The 17783-nt window shown below is 51.8% G+C and overlaps 9 non-coding genes across 9 annotated transcripts; 8 read left to right on the top strand and 1 right to left on the bottom strand.

Moving 5' to 3' along the window:
• Positions 1–435: 435 nt before the first annotated feature.
• trnat-agu (transfer RNA threonine (anticodon AGU)) lies at positions 436–508 on the bottom strand. The gene has a single exon. It is a non-coding gene; the product is annotated as a tRNA-Thr (tRNA).
• Positions 509–1822: 1314 nt separating this feature from the next.
• trnat-ugu (transfer RNA threonine (anticodon UGU)) lies at positions 1823–1895 on the top strand. Its single transcript has one exon. It is a non-coding gene; the product is annotated as a tRNA-Thr (tRNA).
• Positions 1896–5200: 3305 nt separating this feature from the next.
• Positions 5201–5273, top strand: trnat-ugu (transfer RNA threonine (anticodon UGU)). The gene has a single exon. It is a non-coding gene; the product is annotated as a tRNA-Thr (tRNA).
• Positions 5274–5983: 710 nt separating this feature from the next.
• trnat-ugu (transfer RNA threonine (anticodon UGU)) lies at positions 5984–6056 on the top strand. The gene has a single exon. It is a non-coding gene; the product is annotated as a tRNA-Thr (tRNA).
• Positions 6057–6385: 329 nt separating this feature from the next.
• On the top strand, positions 6386–6458 carry trnat-agu (transfer RNA threonine (anticodon AGU)). The gene has a single exon. It is a non-coding gene; the product is annotated as a tRNA-Thr (tRNA).
• Positions 6459–7111: 653 nt separating this feature from the next.
• Positions 7112–7184, top strand: trnat-cgu (transfer RNA threonine (anticodon CGU)). The gene has a single exon. It is a non-coding gene; the product is annotated as a tRNA-Thr (tRNA).
• A 2900-nt stretch (positions 7185–10084) lies between these two features.
• trnat-ggu (transfer RNA threonine (anticodon GGU)) lies at positions 10085–10157 on the top strand. Its single transcript has one exon. It is a non-coding gene; the product is annotated as a tRNA-Thr (tRNA).
• A 2866-nt stretch (positions 10158–13023) lies between these two features.
• trnat-cgu (transfer RNA threonine (anticodon CGU)) lies at positions 13024–13096 on the top strand. Its single transcript has one exon. It is a non-coding gene; the product is annotated as a tRNA-Thr (tRNA).
• A 1540-nt stretch (positions 13097–14636) lies between these two features.
• On the top strand, positions 14637–14709 carry trnat-ugu (transfer RNA threonine (anticodon UGU)). The gene has a single exon. It is a non-coding gene; the product is annotated as a tRNA-Thr (tRNA).
• Positions 14710–17783: the final 3074 nt, after the last annotated feature.

Raw genomic sequence — 17783 nt, 5'->3', positions numbered from 1 at the left:
AATAAAGGTGCAGGTCCAGAGTGACCTTGACTTCACTACACGCCTCGTGTGAATCTGTACTGAGGGGACAGGACTTTACAGAGAGAAGGGAAGGGGAAAGAGAGGGGAAGGGGAAGGAGTAAGAGAGTGAGGAAAGGGGAGAGACGGGAATGGGAGAAAGTTGGGAAAGAGAGAGGGAGGAGAGGAGAGAATCTGAAATGAAAAGGAAAAGTGAGGAGAGCGGAGAGAGAGCGGGTGAGGCGAGGTTGGGGGAAGGGGGGAGAGGGGAATGAGTGAGAGACAGGGAAAAAGATGTGGAACATGTCGTGATGGGAAAACAAGGTTGTTATTCCAGGGTCAGTTGCAGAGTTGTTTAATATTTATAACCTTTGTTAATTGATGGTGAATTTAAATACTGAGCTAATTACAAATAGACCCCATTGAGATTTGAACTCACGACCCCAGTGAGATTTGAACTCACGACCCCTGGTTTACTAGACCAGTGCTCTAACCCCTGAGCTATGGAGCCACCTGCTTTGGGCAAGACAGTGGAAGGAGCAGGAAAGAGAGAGGAAGGGAAAAGAGAGAGTGGAATGAGTGAGAGAGAGGGGGAAGGAGTGAGAGAGAGTGGGGAAGGGGAGAGAGAGTGGGGGAAGGAGTGAGAGAGGGAAGGGGAGAGAGAGGGAATGAGTGAGAGAGAGAGAGAGAGAGGGGAAGGGGAGAGAGAGGGAATGAGTGAGAGAGAGTGGGAAGGAGTGTGAGAGAGTGCGGAAGGGGAGAGAGTGTGTGGAACGGAGGGAGAGAGGGAAGGGGAGAGTGGGGGAAGGAGAGAGGGGGAAGGGGAGAGAGGGTGAGGGGAGAGTCATTGAAAGCAGACATGCAGGTGCAGCAAGCAGTTCGGACGGCAAATGGTACGTTGGCCTTCATTGCAAGAGGGTCTGAGTACAGGAGCAAGGATGTCTTACTCCAGTTATATAGGGCCCTGGTGAGACCGCACCTGGAATATTGTGTACAGTTTTGGTCTCCTAATCTGAGGAAGGACATTCTTGCTATTGAGGGAGTGCAGCGAAGGTTCACCAGACTGATTCCCGGGATGGCTGGACTGTCATATGAGGAGAGACTGGATCAACTGGGCCTTTATTCACTGGAGTTTAGAAGGATGAGAGGGGATCTCAGAGAAACATATAAGTTTCTGACTGGACTGGACAAGTTAGATGCGGGAAGAATGTTCCCGATGTTGGGGAAGTCCTGAACCAGGGGACACAATCTTCGGATAAGGGGTAGGCCATTTAGGACTGAGATGAGGAGAAACTTCTTCACTCGGAGAGTTGTTAACCTGTGGAATTCTCTACCACAGAGAGTTGTTGATGCCAGTTCATTGGGTATATTCAAGAGGGAGTTAGATATGGCTCTTACGGCTGAAGGGATCAAGGGGTATGGAGAGAAAGCAGGAAAGGGGTACTGAGGTGAATGATCAGCCATGATCATATTGAATGGCGGTGCAGGCTCGAAGGGCCGAATGGCCTACTCCTGCACCTATTTTCTATGTTTCTATGTTTCTATATTGCCCCACCAACTTTCTCTCTCCCCTTCTACTCTCTCTTCCTGCCTGTCACCCTCTTCCCCCTCTCTCTCAGTCCCTTCCGCTCTCTCCCCTGTCTCACTCATTCCCCCTCTCTCCCCCCCTCTCCTTCACCTCTCTCTCCCCTTCTCCTCCCTCTCTCTGCCCTCCCCCCTCTCTCTCCCATTCCTCTCTCCCCTTCCCCCTCTCTCACTCCTTCCACTCTCTCTTTTCCCTTCCCCTCCCTTTCCTGCTCCTTCCCCGTTCTTTCACCGAATAGGTGGCTCCATAGCTCAGGGGTTAGAGTACTGGTTTTGTAAACCAGGGGTCGTGGGTTCAAATCTCAATGGGGCCTTTGCGTAATTAATTTAGTATTTAAATAACAAGGGTTTTAATTCTAAATAATAAACAACTACGAGACTGACCCTGGAACAACAGGCCACCCTCTCCTGTTCTCGTCTCTCTTGCACTCTCTCTCCCCTTCCAAATCTCTCTCTCCCTTTCCTTTCCATGTCTCTCACTCATTCCCCTCCCCTTTCTCCTCTCTCTTTTCCCTTTCCTTTCAGATTTTCCCCTTCTTCCTCTCTGTTCCCTTCCCCTGCCTCCTCCCTCTCTCTCTTTCCCTACTTTCTCCCCTTCCCCTCTCTCTCTCACTCCTTCCCCATCCTCTTCTTCACCTCTCTTTCAACTTCCCCCCCTCTCTCACTCCTTGCCCTCCCTCTCTCCCCTTCCTCTCCCTCTCTCCCTTTCACCTCTCTCTCTCTCACTCCTTCCACTCTCTCTCCCCTTCCCCTCTCTCTCTCTCCCCTTCCCCCTCTCTCTCACTCCTGCCACTCTCTCTTTTCCCTTCCCCTCACTTTCCTGCTCCTTCCCCTGTCTTTCCCAGGGCAGTTTGCTCCATAGCTCAGGGGTTAGAGCACTGGTCCAGTAAACCTGGGGTCGTGGGTTTAAATCTCACTGGGGCCTATGCAAATAAGCTCAGTTGTTAAATTCACCGTCAATTAAAAGCAGCTTTAATTATAAATATTAATCATCTCTGAGACTGACCCTGGAAAAACTGGTTCCCCTCTCTCCTCTTCTTGTCTATCTGACACACTCTCTCCCCTTCCAAATCTCTGTCACCCTTCCCCCTCACAACCCATTCTACATCTTTTTACCCCTCCCTCCCTTTCCTGCTATCTCACTTTCCCCATCTCTCACTCATTCCACTCTCCCTCCTTCCCCTTCCCTTGTCACAGCCTCGCTCCTTCCCCCTCTCTCTCCCCTTCCCCTCTCTCTCACTCCTTCATCAGTAGTGGGGAAAATGTTGGAATCAATTATTAAGGATGAAATAGCAGCACATTTGGAAAGCAGTGACAGGATCGGTCCAAGTCAGCATGGATTTATGAAAGGGAAATCATGCTTGACAAATCTTCTGGAATTTTTTGAGGATGTAACTAGCAGAGTGGACAAGGGAGAACCAGTGCATGTGGTGTATTTGGACTTTCAAAAGGCTTTTGACAAGGTCCCACATGAGAGATTGGTGTGCAAAATCAAAGTACATGGTATTGGGGGTAATGTACTGACGTGGATAGAGAACTGCTTGGCAGACAGGAAGCAGAGAGTCGGGATAAATGGGTCCTTTTCAGAATGGCAGGTAGTGACTAGTGGGGTGCTGCAGGGCTCAGTGCTGGGACCCCAGCTATTTACAATATACATTAACGATTGAGATGAAAGAATTGAGTGTAATATCTCCAAGTTTGCAGATGACACTAAGCTGGGTGGCGGTGTGAGCTGTGAGGAGGACACTATGAGGCTGCAGGGTGACTTGGACAGGTTAGGTGAGTGGGCAAATGCATGGCAGATGCAGTATAATGTGGATAAATGTGAGGTTATCCAGTTTGGGGGCAAAAACGCGAAGACAGAATATTATCTGAATGGCGGCAGGCTAAGAAAAGGGGAGGTGCAACGAGACCTGGGTGTCATGGTACATCAGTCATTGAAAGTTGGCATGCAGGTACAGCAGGCAGTGAAGAAGGCAAATGGTATGTTGGCCTTCATGGCTCGGGGATTTGAGTATAGGAGCAGGGAGGTCTTACTGCAGTTGTACAGGGCCATGGTGAGGCCACACTTGGAATATTGTGTTCAGTTTTGGTCTCCTAATCTGAGGAAGGACATTCTTGCTATTGAGGGAGTGCAGCGAAGGTTCACCAGACTGATTCCCGGGATGGCTGGACTGACATATGAGGAGAGACTGGAGCAACTGGGCCTTTATTCACTGGAGTTTAGAAGGATGAGAGGGGATCTCATAGAAACGTATAAGATTCTGACGGGACTGGACAGGTTAGATGCGGTTAGAAGGTTCCCGATGTTGGGGAAGTCCAGAACCAGGTGACACAGTCTAAGGACAAGGGGTAAGCCATTTAGGACTGAGATGAGGAGAAATTTCTTCACTCAGAGAGTTGTTAACCTGTGGAATTCCCTGCCGCAGAGAGTTGTTGAGGCCAGTTCATTGGGTATATTCAAGAGGGAGTTAGATGTGGCCCTTACGGCTAAAGGGATGAAGGGGTATGGAGAGAAAGCAGGAAAGGGGTACTGAGGGAATGATCAGCCATGATCTTTTTGAATGGTGGTGCAGGCTCGAAGGGCCGAATGGCCTACTCCTGCACTTATTGTCTTTGTTTTTATGTTTCTATGTTTCTTCTCCCTCTCTCTCCCCTCCCCCTCTCTCTCACTCCTTCCCCCTCTCTCTCCCCTCCCCCTCTCTCTCCCCTCACCCTCTCTCTCCCCTCACCCTCTCTCTCCCCTTCCATACTCTCTCTCCCCTTCCCCTCCCTCTCTTTCCCCTCCCCCCCACCTCTCTCCCCTTCCCCTCTCTCTTCCTCCCTGTCTCCACTTCCCTCCCCTCTCTCTAACTCCTTCCCCTCTCTCTCTCTCACCTCTTTCCCCTCTTTCCCCTTCCCTTTCTCCTTTCACTCTCTGCCCATTCCTTCCCCTCTCTCTTTTCCCTTCCCCTCTCTTTCCTGCTCCTTCCCCGATCTTTCCCAGAGCAGGTGGTTCAAATCTCATTGGGGCCTTCTCAAAATTAAATATTTAAATATCTGACCTTCATTCATTATCCTCTCCCCGACCCACTATCTTCCCTCTTTCTGCCGCATCACTCACCCACTTTATCTCCTCTCTCACTCTCTTTTCCCCTTCTCTCTCTCGCTCCTTCCCATTTCTCCTCTTCCTCTCTCTCCCCCATTCCACACACTTGCTCTCCGTCACCTCCCTCTCTTTCCCCACCCCCTTTCTCTCTCCCCTTCTCCTCTCTCTTCCTCCCTGTCTCCCCTTCCCCCTCTCTCTCAGTCCCTTCCGCGCTCCAACCTTTCTCACATTCCCTCTCTCTCCCCTTAAGCTCTCTTTCCCCTTCCCCCGCTCTCTCTCCCTTGCCCCACTTACTTCATCCCAGTCTCCCCTTCCCCCTCTCTTTTGCTCATTCCCCACTCTCTACCCTTCCGCCTCTCTCTCCCCATCCACTCTCTGTCTACCGGTTCCTTATCCCTCTTTCCCCTCCCCGTCTCTCTCTCTCTCCCCTTCCCCACTCTCTCCCATTTCCCCCCTCTCTCACTGCTTTCACTCTCTCTTTTCCCTTCCCCTCTCTTTCCTGCTCCTTCCCCTGTCTCTTTCAGAGCAGGTGGCTCCATAGCTCAGGGATTAGAGCATTGGTCTTGTAAACCAGGGGTCGTGGGTTCAAATCTCACTGGGGCCTATTCAAAATTAGATCAGTATTTAAATTTACTGTCAATTAACAAGTGCTTTAATTATAAATATTAAACAGCTCTGGGATCAACCCTCGAACAACAGGCTCCCCTCTTCTCTTGCACTCTCTCTCTCCTTCCAAATCTCTCTCTCCCTTCCCCATCACGACACGTTCTACATTGTTTTACCCCTCTCTCCCTTTCCCACTGTCTCGCTTTTCCTGTCTCTCACTCATTCCCCCCTCCCTCGCTACACCCTCTCTCCCTCCTCTCTCTCTCTCTTTTCCCTTTTCTTTCAGATCCTCTCCTTCGCCTCTCTCCCCTTCCCATCTCTCCCCTTCTCCTCTCTCTCTCTCACTCCTTCACCATCACTCCTCTTAACCTCTCTATCATCTTCCCCACCTCCCTCACTCCTTCGCCTCTCTCCCTCCCTTCCACACTCTCTCTCCCCTTCCCCTCCCACTCTTTCCCCTTCCCCTCTCTCCCCTTCTCCTCTCTCTATCTCCCCTTCCTCTCCCAATCTCTCCTCTTCCTCTCCCACTCACTCCTTCCCCTCTCTCTCACTCCTTCCATTCTCTCTCCCTTTCCCCCACTCTCACTCCTTCCCCACTCTCTCCCCTTCCCCTCTCTCTCCCCTTCCTCCTCTCTCTCACTCCTTCCACTCTCTCTTTTCCCTTCCCCTCTCTTTCCTGCTCCTTCCACTGTCTTTAGCTGCACAGGTGGCTCCATAGCTCAGGGGTTAGAGCACAGTTCTTGTAAACCAGGGGTCGTGAGTTCAAATCTCACTGGGGCCAATCAAAATTAACTTAGCATTTAAATTCACTGTCAATTGTCAAGGGTGTGGAAGTGTTAGAATATTATAACAGTTCCAAGACCATCCCTGGACCAAAAAGTTCCCTTCTTTTCTTTCCAGCTTCCCCATCATGTCCTGTTGTACATCTTTTTAGTTATCTCACTTTACCCGTCTCTCACTCATTCACAGAAACATCAAAACGAGGAGCAGGAGTCGGCCATTCGGCCCTTCGAGCCTGCACCACCATTCAATATGATCGTTTCACTGACCTCTCCTCATTCTTCAAACACACAGCACTAACTGGGGAATGACCCACAACAAAGGGCAGGTGGTTCCATAGCTCAGGGGTTAGAGCACTGGTCTAGTAAACCAGGGGTCGTGGGTTCAAATCTCACTGGGGCCTACTCAAAATTAGCTCAGTATTTAAATTCACTGTAAGTTAACAAGGGGTTTAATTATAAATATTAAACACCTCTGAGACTGACTGTGATACAAAAGGTTCCCTGTTCTACATCTTTTTCCTGCGATCTCGCTTTCCCCATCTCTCACTCATTCCCCTCTCTTCACCTCTCTCCCCTTCCCCCTCTCTCTCACTCCTTCCTCTCTCTCCCCTTCCCTCTCTACTTTCGTTCTCTCTCTCCTTCCCCTCTCTCTCGTTCCTCCTCTATCTTCTCTCTCTCTCCCCGCCCCCTCTCTCTACTACCTACTCTCTCCTCTCGCTCCTTCCCTCTCTGCCTTTTCACTCTCTCTTTCCTCCCCTCACACCCCACCCTCCTCTCTCGCTCTCTTTTCCCTTTCTTTTCAGATTCTCCCCTTCTCCCTCTCTCTCCCCTTCCTTTCTCTCACCCCTGCCTCCTCCCTCGCTCTTTTGCCTTCACATCTCTATCTCCCCTTCCCCTCTCTCTCTCTCTCACTCATTCCCTCTCTGTCCCCTTCCCTCTCTCCCTCCGTTCCCCACTCTCTCACACTCCTTCCCACTCTCTCTCACTCCTTCCAGTCTCTCTTTTCCCTTCCTCTCTCTTTCCTACTCCTTCCCCTGTCAGTCCCAGAGCAGGTGGCTCCATAGCTCAGGGGTTAGAGCACTGGTCTCGTAAACCAGGGGTCGTGAGTTCAAATCTCACTGGGGTCTACTCAAAATTAGCTCAGTATTTAAATTCACTGTCAGTTAACAAAGGTTATAAATATTAAACAGCTCTGCAACCGACCCTGAAATAACAAGCTTGCTTCCACATCACAACCTGTTCTATATCTTTTTCCCGCTATCTCACTTTCCCTGTCTCACACTCATTCCCCTCTCCCCCCTTCCCCCAATCTCGCCTCTCCCTCCTCCCTTTCCGCTCCCCTCACTTTTCCTTTTCATTTCAGATTCTCTCCTCTCCTCCCTCTCTCTTTCCCAACTTTCTCCCATTCCCGTCTCTCCCCTTTCCTCACTTTCTCACTCCTTCCCCTCCCTCTATTTCCCCTTCCCCTCTCTGTATTTTCTTTTCAGATTCTCCCCTTCTCTCTCTCTCACTCCTTCCCCTCTCTCACTACTTCCCCTCTCTCACCCCTTCCCCCTCTGTCTTCCCTTCCACTCTCTCTGTCTTCCCCTCTCTCCCCTTCCCTCTGTAATTTCATTCTCTCCCCATTCCTTCTCCTCTCTCTCCTTCCTCCTCTATCTTCCCTCTCTCTATCCCCTCCTCCCCTCTCCACTATCCACTCTCTCACCCCCTCTGTCTTTTCACTCTCCCTTTCCCTCTCCCGTCCCCTCTCATTCCTCCCCTCCCCCACCCTCTCTCCCCTTCCCCTCTCCCTTCCTCGCTGTCTTCCCTTCCCCCTCTCTCTCACTCCTTCCACTGACGTGGATAGAGAACTGGTTGGCAGACAGGAAGCAGAGTCGGGAATAAACGGGTCCTTTTCAGAATGGCAGGAGTGCCGCAGGGCTCAGTGCTGGGACCCCAGCTATTTACAATATACATTAATGATTTAGATGAAGGAATTGAGTGTAATATCTCCATGTTTGCAGATGACACTAAACTGGGTGGCGGTGTGAGCTGTGAGGGGGATGCTAAGAGGCTGCAGGGTGATTTGGACAGGTTAGGTGAGTGGGTAAATGCATGGCAGATGCAGTATAATGTGGATAAATGTGAGGTTATCCACACTGGGGGCAAAAACGCAAAGACAGAATATTATCTGAATGGCGGCAGATTAGGAAAAGGGGAGGTGCAATGAGACCTGGGTGTCATGGTACATCAGTCATTGAAAGTTGGCATACAGGTACAGCAGGTGGTGAAGAAGGCAAATGGTATGTTGGCCTTCATAGCGAGGGGCTTTGAGTATAGGAGCAGGGAGGTCTTACTGCAGTTGTACAGGGCCTTGGTGAGGCCTTACCTGGAATATTGTGTTCAGTTTTGGTCTCCTAATCTGAGGAAGGACATTCTTGCTATTGAGGGAGTGCAGCGAAGGTTCACCAGACTGATTCCCGGGATGACTGCACTGACATATGAGGAGAGACTGGATCGACTGGGCCTTTATATATTTGAGTTTAGAAGAATGAGAGTGGATCTCATAGAAACATATAAGATTCTGACGGGACGGGACAGGTTAGATGCGGGTAGATTGTTCACGATGTTGGGGAAGTCCAGAACCAGGGGATACAGTTTTAGGATAAGGGGTAGGCCATTTAGGACTGAGATGAGGAGAAACTCCTTCACTCAGAGAGTTGTTAACCTGTGGAATTCCCTGCCGCAGAGAGTTGTTGAGGTCAGTTCACTGGATATATTCAAGAGGGAGTTAGATATGGCCCTTACGGCTAAAGGGATCAATGGATATCGAAAGAAAGCAGGAAAGGGGTACTGAGGTGAATGATCAGCCATGATCATATTGAATGGTGGTGCAGGCTCAAAGGGCCGAATAGCCAACTCCTGCACCTATTTTCTATATTTCTATGTTTCTTTCCCCTCTCTCTCCCCTCCCCCTCGCTCTCATTCCTTCTCCCTCTCTCTTCCCTCAAACTCTCTCTCCTCTTCCACACTCTCTCACCCCTTCCCCTCCCTCTCTTTCCCTTCCCCTCTCTCTCTTCCTTTCCCCTCTCTCTTCCTCCCTGTCTACACTTCCCTCCCCTCTCTTTCACTCCTTCCTCTCTCTCTAACTCCTTCCCCTCTCTCACTCTCTCTCCCCTTCCCCCTCTCTCCCCTTCCACTCTCTATCTCCCCTTCCCCCTCTCTCTCCCCTTCCACTCTCGATCTCCCCCTCTTCCCCTCTCTCCCCTTCCCGCTCTAATTTCATTCTCTTCCCTCTCTCTATCCTCTCCCCCACTCTCTCAACCCCTCTGCCCTTTCTCTCTCCCGTCCCCTCTCTTTCCTTTTCTCTCTATCTCCACCCGCACTCTCTCTCCCTTTCCCCTCTCTCTTCCTCACTGTCTCCCCTTCCACATCTCTCTCACTCCTTCCCCTTTCTCTCCCCTTAAGCTCGATCCCCTCCCCTCTCTCACACACCTTCCCCTCTCTCTCCCCCCCTTCCAAGCTTTCTCTCTGTCCATCCCCTCCCTCTCTTTCCCCTTCCCCCTCTCTCCCGTTCTTTATCTCTCTCCCCTTCCTCCCTCTGTCCCTCTCCCCCTCTCTCTCCCCTTCCACTCTCTGTCTCCCCGTCCCTTACCACTCTTTCCCCTCCCCGTCTCTCTCTCCCCTTCCCCCTCTCTGTCACTCCTTCCCCCTCTCTCCCCTTCACTCTTTATTTTCATTCTCTCCCCATTCCTTCCCCTCTCGCTCCTTCCTTCACTATCATCCCTCTCTCTATCCCATCCCCTCTCTCCACTACCCACTCTCTCACACCCTCTGCCTTTTCATTCTCCCTTTCCCTCTCCCGTCCCCTCTCATTCCTCCCCTCCCCCACTCTCTCTCCCCTTCCCCTCTCTCTTTCCCCTCTCTCTTCCTCCCTGCACGCCCTTCCCCCGCCTCCCTCTCCTTCCCCTCTCTCTCACTCGTTCCACTCTCTCTTTTCCCTTCCCCTCTCTTTCCTGCTCCTTCCCCTGTCTTTCCCCGAGCAGGTGGCTCCATAGCTCAAGGGTTAGAGTTTTGGCCTGGTAAACCAGGTGTCGTGAGTTCAAATCTCACTGGGGCCGACTCAAAATTCGCTCCGTATTTAATTTCACCGTTAATTGACAAGAGCTTTAATTGTAAATATTAAACACCTCTGAGACCACCCCTGGAACAACAGAGTCCCCTCACACTTGACTCTCTCTCCACTTCCAAATCACTCTATCCCCTCTCTCCTTTCTTTTCAGATTCTCCCCATCTCCCTCTCTCTCCCCTGCCTCCTCTCTCGTCCCTTCCCTATTCTCTCTCGCTCCTTCCACACTCTTTCTCCCACTCTCTCACTCCTTCCCCATTCTCTCCCTTTCCCCCTCTCTCTCACCCCTTCCACTCTCTCTTCTCCCTTCTCCTCTCTTTCCTGCTCCTTCCCCTGTCTTTTCCAGTTCAGGTGGCTCCATAGCTCAGTAGTTAGCGTATTGGTCTTGCAAACCAGGGGTCATAGGTTCAAATCTGACTGGGACCTGCTCAAAATTAACTCAGTATTTAAATTCACCGTCAATTAACAAGTGCTTTATAAATATTATAATATTAAACAGTTCTAAGACCAACCCTGAAACAAAAGGATCTCGTCTTTCCGCCTTCCCCATCACGTCCTGTTGTACATCTTTTTAGGTAAAGAGACCACAACTGTACACAATAGGTCACACCAAGGCCCTGTATAACTGGAGTAAGACATCCTTGCTCCTGTACTCAAACCCTCTTGCAATGAAGGCCAACGTACCATTTGCCTTCCTAACTGCTTGCTGCACCTGCATGGCTGCTTTCAATGACTCTCCCCTCCAACTCTCTCCCCTTCCCCTCTCTCCCCTCACCCTCTCTCCCCCTCCCCTCTCTCTCTCACTCCTTACCCCTCTCCCCATAACCTCTCTTTCCCCTTTCCCCCCTCTCTCTCCCCTGCCCCTCTTTCTTCCTCTCTCTCTTTCCCCTTCCCCTCTCTCCTTCTCCGTCCCCTGTATTTCCAACTCCTTACCCTCTCTCTCTCCTCTTCCCCCTCTCTCGCTTCCCTTCTCCCTGTCTCTCTCCGTATTCTTCTCTCTCTCCCCTTCCCCTCTCGCTCACTCCTTTCCCTCTTCCTTTTCATTTTCTCCCCTCCTCTCTCTCGCCTCCCTCTCCTTCTCCCTCGCCTCCCCTGTCTCCACTCCCCTCCCTCATCCCTTTCCCTCTTTTCCTCGCTCTCGCTCTCCCCTTTCCCATCAGACTCTCCCCCTCCCCACCTCTCCCATTTACCCCTCTCTCTCCCCTTCCCCTCTCTCCCCTTCCCCCGCTCTACCTTCCCCCCCTTGAGAGACAGAGTGTGAAGGTGAGAGACAGAAAGAAAGAAAGAGATTGAGATTGAGAGAGACAGAGAGACAGAGAGATTGGGACAGAGTGTGACTGAGTTGCCTTGGGATGTTTTACTACGTGAAAGACCCGATATATCGATGTTGAGAGGTGAATATTGAAGAGACGGAGGCAGGAGTCTGGGGGATGAGACACAATCTGAGCGTTTCACTGACCCCTCCTCATTCTTCAAACACACAGCACTAACTGGGGAATGACCCACAGCCCAGGGCAGGTGGTTCCATAGCTCAGGGGTTAGAGCACTGGTTGAGTAAACCTGGGGTTGAGGGTTCAAATCTCACTGGGGCCTACACAAAATTAGCTCAGTATTTCAATTCACTGTCAATTAATAACAGCCTTAATCATAAATATTGAACAGCTCTGAGAATGACTGTAAAACAGCAGATTCTTATCTCTCTTGCACTCTCTCCCTTCGCCATCACGACCCGTTCAACATCTTTTTCCCGCGATCTTGCTTTCCCCGTCTCTCACTCATTCCCCTCGCCACACCCTCTCTCCTTCCCCCTCTCTCCCCTTCCCCTCTCTCTCTCTCACTCCCTCCCCCTCTCTCTCTCACTCCCTCCCCCTCTCTCTCTCCTTCCACACACTCTCACCCCTTCCTCTCTTTCCCTTCCCCCCTTTCTCTCATTCCTTCCCTCTCTTGCTTTCCCCTTCCCCTCTCTCTCTCTCACCTATATCCCCTCTCTCCCCTTCCCTCTCGACTTTCATTCTCTCCGCACTCCTTCCCCTTTCTCTCCTCACTCCTCTATCTTCCCTCTCTCCCCTCCCCCTCTCTCCGCTACCCACTCTCTTCCCCCCTCTCTCCCCTTCCCCCTCTGGCTTTTCACTCTCGCTCTTCCCTCCCGTCCTGTCTCTTTCCTCCCCTCTCTTCATCCTCTCTCTCTCTCTTTTCCCTTTCTTTTTAGATTCTCGCCTTCCCATCTCTCTCCACTTCCCCTCTCTCTCCCTCCATTCCCCCCTCTCCCTCTCCCTCTCTTTCCCCTTCCCTCCTCTCTCCCCTTCCCCCTCTCTCTCACTCCTTCCACTCTCTCTTTTCCCTTCCCCTCTCTTTCCTGCTCCTTCCCCTGTTTCTCCTGAAGTTGGTGGCTCCATAGCTCAGGGTTTAGAGCACTGGTCTAGTAAACCACCGGCCGTGAGTTCAAATCTCACTGTGGGCCTATTCAAAATTAACTTAGTATTTAATGTCATTGTTAATTAACAAGGGTTTCAATTATAAATATTAAACAGCTCCCAGATCAAACCTGGAACAACAAGCTCCCCTCTACTCTCCTCGTCTCTCTTACGCTTTCTCTCCCCTTCCAAATCTCTCTCTCCCTTCCCCATCACAACCCGTTCTACATCTTTTTATCCCTCTCTCCCTTTCCCACTATCTCGCTTTCCCCATCTCTCACTCATTCCCCTCTCCCCCCGACCCCCTCCCTCGCCTTCCCCTCTCTCCCTTTCCCCTCTCTCTCCCCTTCTCCACTCTCTCTCTCCCCTCTCTCACTCCTTCCACTCTGTCTTTTCCCTTCCCCTCTCTTTCCTGCTCCTTCCCCTGTCTTTCCCAGAGCAGGTGGCTCCATAGCTCAGGGGTTAGAGCACTGGCCTCGTCAACCAGGGATTGTGGGTTCAAATCTCACTGGGGTCTTCTCATAGTTAATTTTCCGGCATTGTATTCCTTAGCCCATTTGCTTAACCTATCTAAATCTCTTTGCAGCCTCTCTGTGTCCTCTGCACAACCTGCTTTCCCACTAATCTTTGTGTCATCTGCAAATTTTGTTACACTACACTCTGTCCCCTCTTCCAGGTCATCGATGTATATTGTAAACAGTTGTGGTCCCAGCACCGATCCCTGTGGCACACCACTAACCACCGATTTCCAACCCGAAAAGGACCCATTTATCCCGACTCTCTGCTTTCTGTTCGCCAGCCAATTCTCTATCCATGCGAATACATTTCCTCTGACTCCGCGTACCTCTATCTTCTGCAGTAACCTTTTGTGTGGCACCTTATCGAATGCCTTTTGGAAATCTAAATACACCACATCCATCGGTACACCTCTATCCACCATGCTTGTTATATCCTCAAAGAATTCCAGTAAATTAGTTAAACATGATTTCCCCTTCATGAATCCATGCTGCATCTGCTTGATTGCACTATTCCTATCTAGATGTCCCGCTATTTCTTCCTTAATGATAGTTTCAAGCATTTTCCCCAGTACAGATGTTAAACTAACCGGCCTTTTGTTACCTGCCTTTTGTCTGCCCCCTTTTTTAAACAGAGGCGTTACAAATGCTGCTTTCCAATCCGCTGGTACCTCCCCAGAGTCCACTCTCTCTTTTCCCTTCCCCTCTCTTTCCTGCTCCTTCCCCTGTTGCTTTTAGTGTAGGTGGCTCCATAGGTCATGGGTTAAAGTACTGGTTTTGTAAACCAAAGGTCATGAGTTCAAATCTCACTGGGGCCTTTCGATAATTAATTTAATATTCAAATTCCCATCTCTTAATTCATTATTGCCTCTTCACTCCCCCACCCCCTGCTGGCTGTATTGTTCTTTTCAGATTCTCTCCTTCCCCCTCTCTCTCCCCTTCCACTCTCTATCTCTCCTTCCCACTCTCTCGCCCCTCCCCCTCTCTTTCCCCTTTCCACGCTCGATCTCCCCTTCCCCCTCTCTCTCCCCTTCCACTCTCTATCTCCGCTTCCCTCTCTCTCGCCCCTCCCCCCATCTCTCCCCTTTCCACTCTCGATCTCCCCTTCCCACTCTCGATCTCCCCTTCCCCCTCTCTCTCCCCTTCCACTCTCTATCTCCCCTTCTCTCTCTCTCTCCCCTTCGACACTCTATTTCCCTTCCCCCTCTCTCTATCGCCCCTTCCCCCTCTCTCTCCCCTTTCCACTCTCTCTCCCCTTGCCCCCCATCTCTGCCTTCCCTTCCTTCTCTAATTTCATTCTCTCCCCTCTCCTTCCTCCTCTATCTTCCCTCTCGCTATCCACTCCCCCACTCTCTCAACCCCTCTGCCCTTTCCCTCTCCCAGCCCCTCTCTTTCCTTCCCTCCCCACCTCCACTTTTTCTCCCTTCCCCCTCTCTTTTCCTCGCTGTCTCCCCTTCCCCCTCTCTCTCTCACTCCTTCCACTCTCTCTTTTCCCTTCCCCTCTCTTTTCCTGCTCCTTCCCCTATCTTTCCCAGAGCAGGTGGCTCCATAGCTCAGGGGTTAGAGCACTGGTCTTGTAAACCAGGGGTCGTGGGTTCAAATCTCACTGGGGCCTACTCAAAGTTAGTTTAGTATTTAAATACTTGTCTTTCATTTATTATCCACTATCTTTCACCTTTCTGCCGCATCACTTTCCCACTCCATCTCCTGTCTCTCTCTTTTGCCATTCATTTCCCCTTCTCCATCTCTCTCCTTCCCATTTCTCCTCTTCCCTTCTCTTCCCCATTCCACACTCTCTCTGTCCCTTCCCTCTCTTTCCCCACCCCCTTTCTCTCTCCTCTTTCTCCCGATCTCCTCTTCCCCCTCTCTCTTTCCCCTTCCCCTCTCTTTCTGACTCATTCCCCTCTCTCTCCCTCACTTCCACTATCTCATTCCCCTTATCCTAGATCTCTTTCCCCTCCCCCTTCTCTCTCTCCACTTCCCCTCTCTCTTCCTCCCTGTCTCTCCTTCCCCCCCTTTCTCACTCCTTCCCCTCACTCTCTCCCCTTCCCGCTATCTCACTTTCCCCGTACGTCACTCATTCCCCTCGCCCTCCATCCCCTCCACATCTCCCTCTCTCTCTCCCCTTCCCACCACTCTCTCTCCGCCCTCTCTCCCCTTCCCCCTCTGCCTTTTCCCTCTCCCTCTTCCCTCCCCTCCCCCTCTTTCTCCTCTCTCGCTCTCTCTTTACTCTTTCTTTTTGGATTCTCCCCTTCTCCCTCTCTCTCCCCTTCCTTTCTCTCTCCCCTGCCTCCTCCCTCTCTCTACCCTCCCTCTCTCTCACCCCTTCCACTCTCTCTTTTCCCTTCCCCTCTCTTTCCTGCTCCTTCCCCTGTCGTTTCCAACGCAGGTGGTTCCATAGCTCAGGGGTTAGAGCACTGATCTAGTCAAACCAGGGGTCGTAGGTTCAAATTTCACTGGGGCCTACTCAAAATTAGCTCAGTATTTAAATTGACTGTCAATTAACAAGGGGTTTAATTATAAATATTAAACAGATCCAAGACCGACCCTGGAACAACAGGGCCCTCTCTCTCCCTTCCCCATTCTACATCTTTTTCCTCACCCTCGCTCCATCCTCTCTCTCTCTCTTTTCCCTTTCCTTTCAGATCCTCCCCTTCGCCTCTCCCCGCTTCCCTTCTCTGTCCCCTGCCTCATCCCTCTCTCCCCTTCCCTTCTCTGTCCCCTGCCTCATCCCTCTCTCCCCTTCCCTTCTCTGTCCCCTGCCTCATCCCTCTCTCCCCTTCCCGTCTCTGTCCCCTGCCTCATCCCTCTCTCCCCTTCCCGTCTCTGTCCCCTGCCTCATCCCTCTCTCCCCTTCCCTTCTCTGTCCCCTGCCTCATCCCTCTCTCCCCTTCCCGTCTCTGTCCCCTGCCTCATCCCTCTCTCCCCTTCCCTTCTCTGTCCCCTGCCTCATCCCTCTCTCCCCTTCCCGTCTCTGTCCCCTGCCTCATCCCTCTCTCCCCTTCCCGTCTCTGTCCCCTGCCTCATCCCTCTCTCCCCTTCCCTTCTCTGTCCCCTGCCTCATCCCTCTCTCCCCTTCCCTTCTCTGTCCCCTGCCTCATCCCTCTCTCCCCTTCCCGTCTCTGTCCCCTGCCTCATCCCTCTCTCCCCTTCCCGTCTCTGTCCCCTGCCTCATCCCTCTCTCCCCTTCCCTTCTCTGTCCCCTGCCTCATCCCTCTCTCCCCTTCCCTTCTCTGTCCCCTGCCTCATCCCTCTCTCCCCTTCCCTTCTCTGTCCCCTGCCTCATCCCTCTCTCCCCTTCCCCTCTCTCTCAGTCCTCTTAACCTCTCTTTCACTTTCCCCACCTCCCTCACTCCTTCGCCTCTCTTGGTCTCTTCCACACTCTCTCTCCCCTTCACCTCCCTCTCTTTCCCCTTCCACTCTCTCCCCTTCCATTTCTTACTCTCCCCTTCCGTTCTCACCCATTATCCTCTCTCCCTCTCCCCTTCCCTCTCTCCCCTTCCCCTCTCTCTCTCTCTCTCCCCTTTCCCTCTCTCTCTCTCTCTCCCCTTCTCCCTCTCTCTCCCCTTCCCCTCTCTCTCTCTAGTCCCTTCCTCTCTCTCTCTCTCTCTCTCTCTCTCTCTTTCCCATTCCCCTCTCTCTCTCTCTCTCCTTCCCCTCTCTCTCTTTCCCCTTCCCCCTCACTCTCTCTCTCCTTTCCCTCCCTCTCTTTCCCCTTCCCTCGCCCTCTCCCTCTCCTCCCTCTTTCTCCCCTTCCCCTCTCTCTCCCCTTCCCCTCTCTCTCTCTCTCTCCTTCCCCTCCCTCCCTCTCTCTCTCTCTCCTTCCCCTCCTTCTCTCTCCCCTTCCCCCCACTCTCTCTCTCCTTCCCCTCTCTCTCTCTCCCCTCCCCCTCTCTCTTCCTCCCTGTTTCCACTTCCCTCCCCTCTCTTTCACTCCTTCCTCTCTCTCTCTCTCTCACCTCGTTCCCCTTTCTCCCATTCCCTTTCTACTTTCACTCTCTCCCTACTCCTTCCCCTCTCTCTCCTTCCTCCTCTATCTTCCCTCTCTCTCCTGTTCCCACTCTCCACTACCCACTCTTCCCAATCTTTCTCCCCTTCCCCTCTCTCTCACTCCTTCCACGCTCTCTTTTCCCTTCCCGTCTCTTTCCTGCTCCTTCCCCTGTCTCTTCCCACAGCAGGTGGCTCCATAGCTCAGGGGTTAGAACACTGGTCCTAGTAAACCAGGGGTAGTGGGTTCAAATCTTACATTGACCGACTCAGAATTTAAGTTAACGAGGGCTTTAATTATAAATATTAAACAATTGAGACCAACCCTGGAACAACAGGCTCCCCTCTCCTCTTCTCTTCTCTCTGACACTCTCTCTCCCTTCTCCATGAAGACGCATTCTGCATCTTTTTTCCTGCTATTTCGCTTTCCCCGTCTCTCACTGATTCCCCTCTCCCCCTTCCCCCTCCCTCACCTCTCTCTCTCCCCTTCCCCTCTCTCTCACTCCTTCTCCCTCTTTCTCTCTTTCTACACTCTCTCTCCCCTTCCTCTCTTTCCATTTCCCCCTTTCTCTCACTCCTTCCCTCTCTCGCTTTCCCCTTCCCCCCTCTCTCTCACCTATTTCCCCTCTCGCCCTTTCATTCTCTCCACACTCCTTCCTCCTCTATCTTCCCTCTCTCCGCTATCCACTCTCTCCCCCCTCT

Source organism: Pristiophorus japonicus, unplaced genomic scaffold (assembly GCF_044704955.1).
Source record: "Pristiophorus japonicus isolate sPriJap1 unplaced genomic scaffold, sPriJap1.hap1 HAP1_SCAFFOLD_592, whole genome shotgun sequence".
NCBI lineage: Eukaryota > Metazoa > Chordata > Chondrichthyes > Pristiophoridae > Pristiophorus > Pristiophorus japonicus.
Note: the sequence above shows the minus strand (reverse complement) of the source record. Positions and strands in the feature narration are given on the sequence as shown.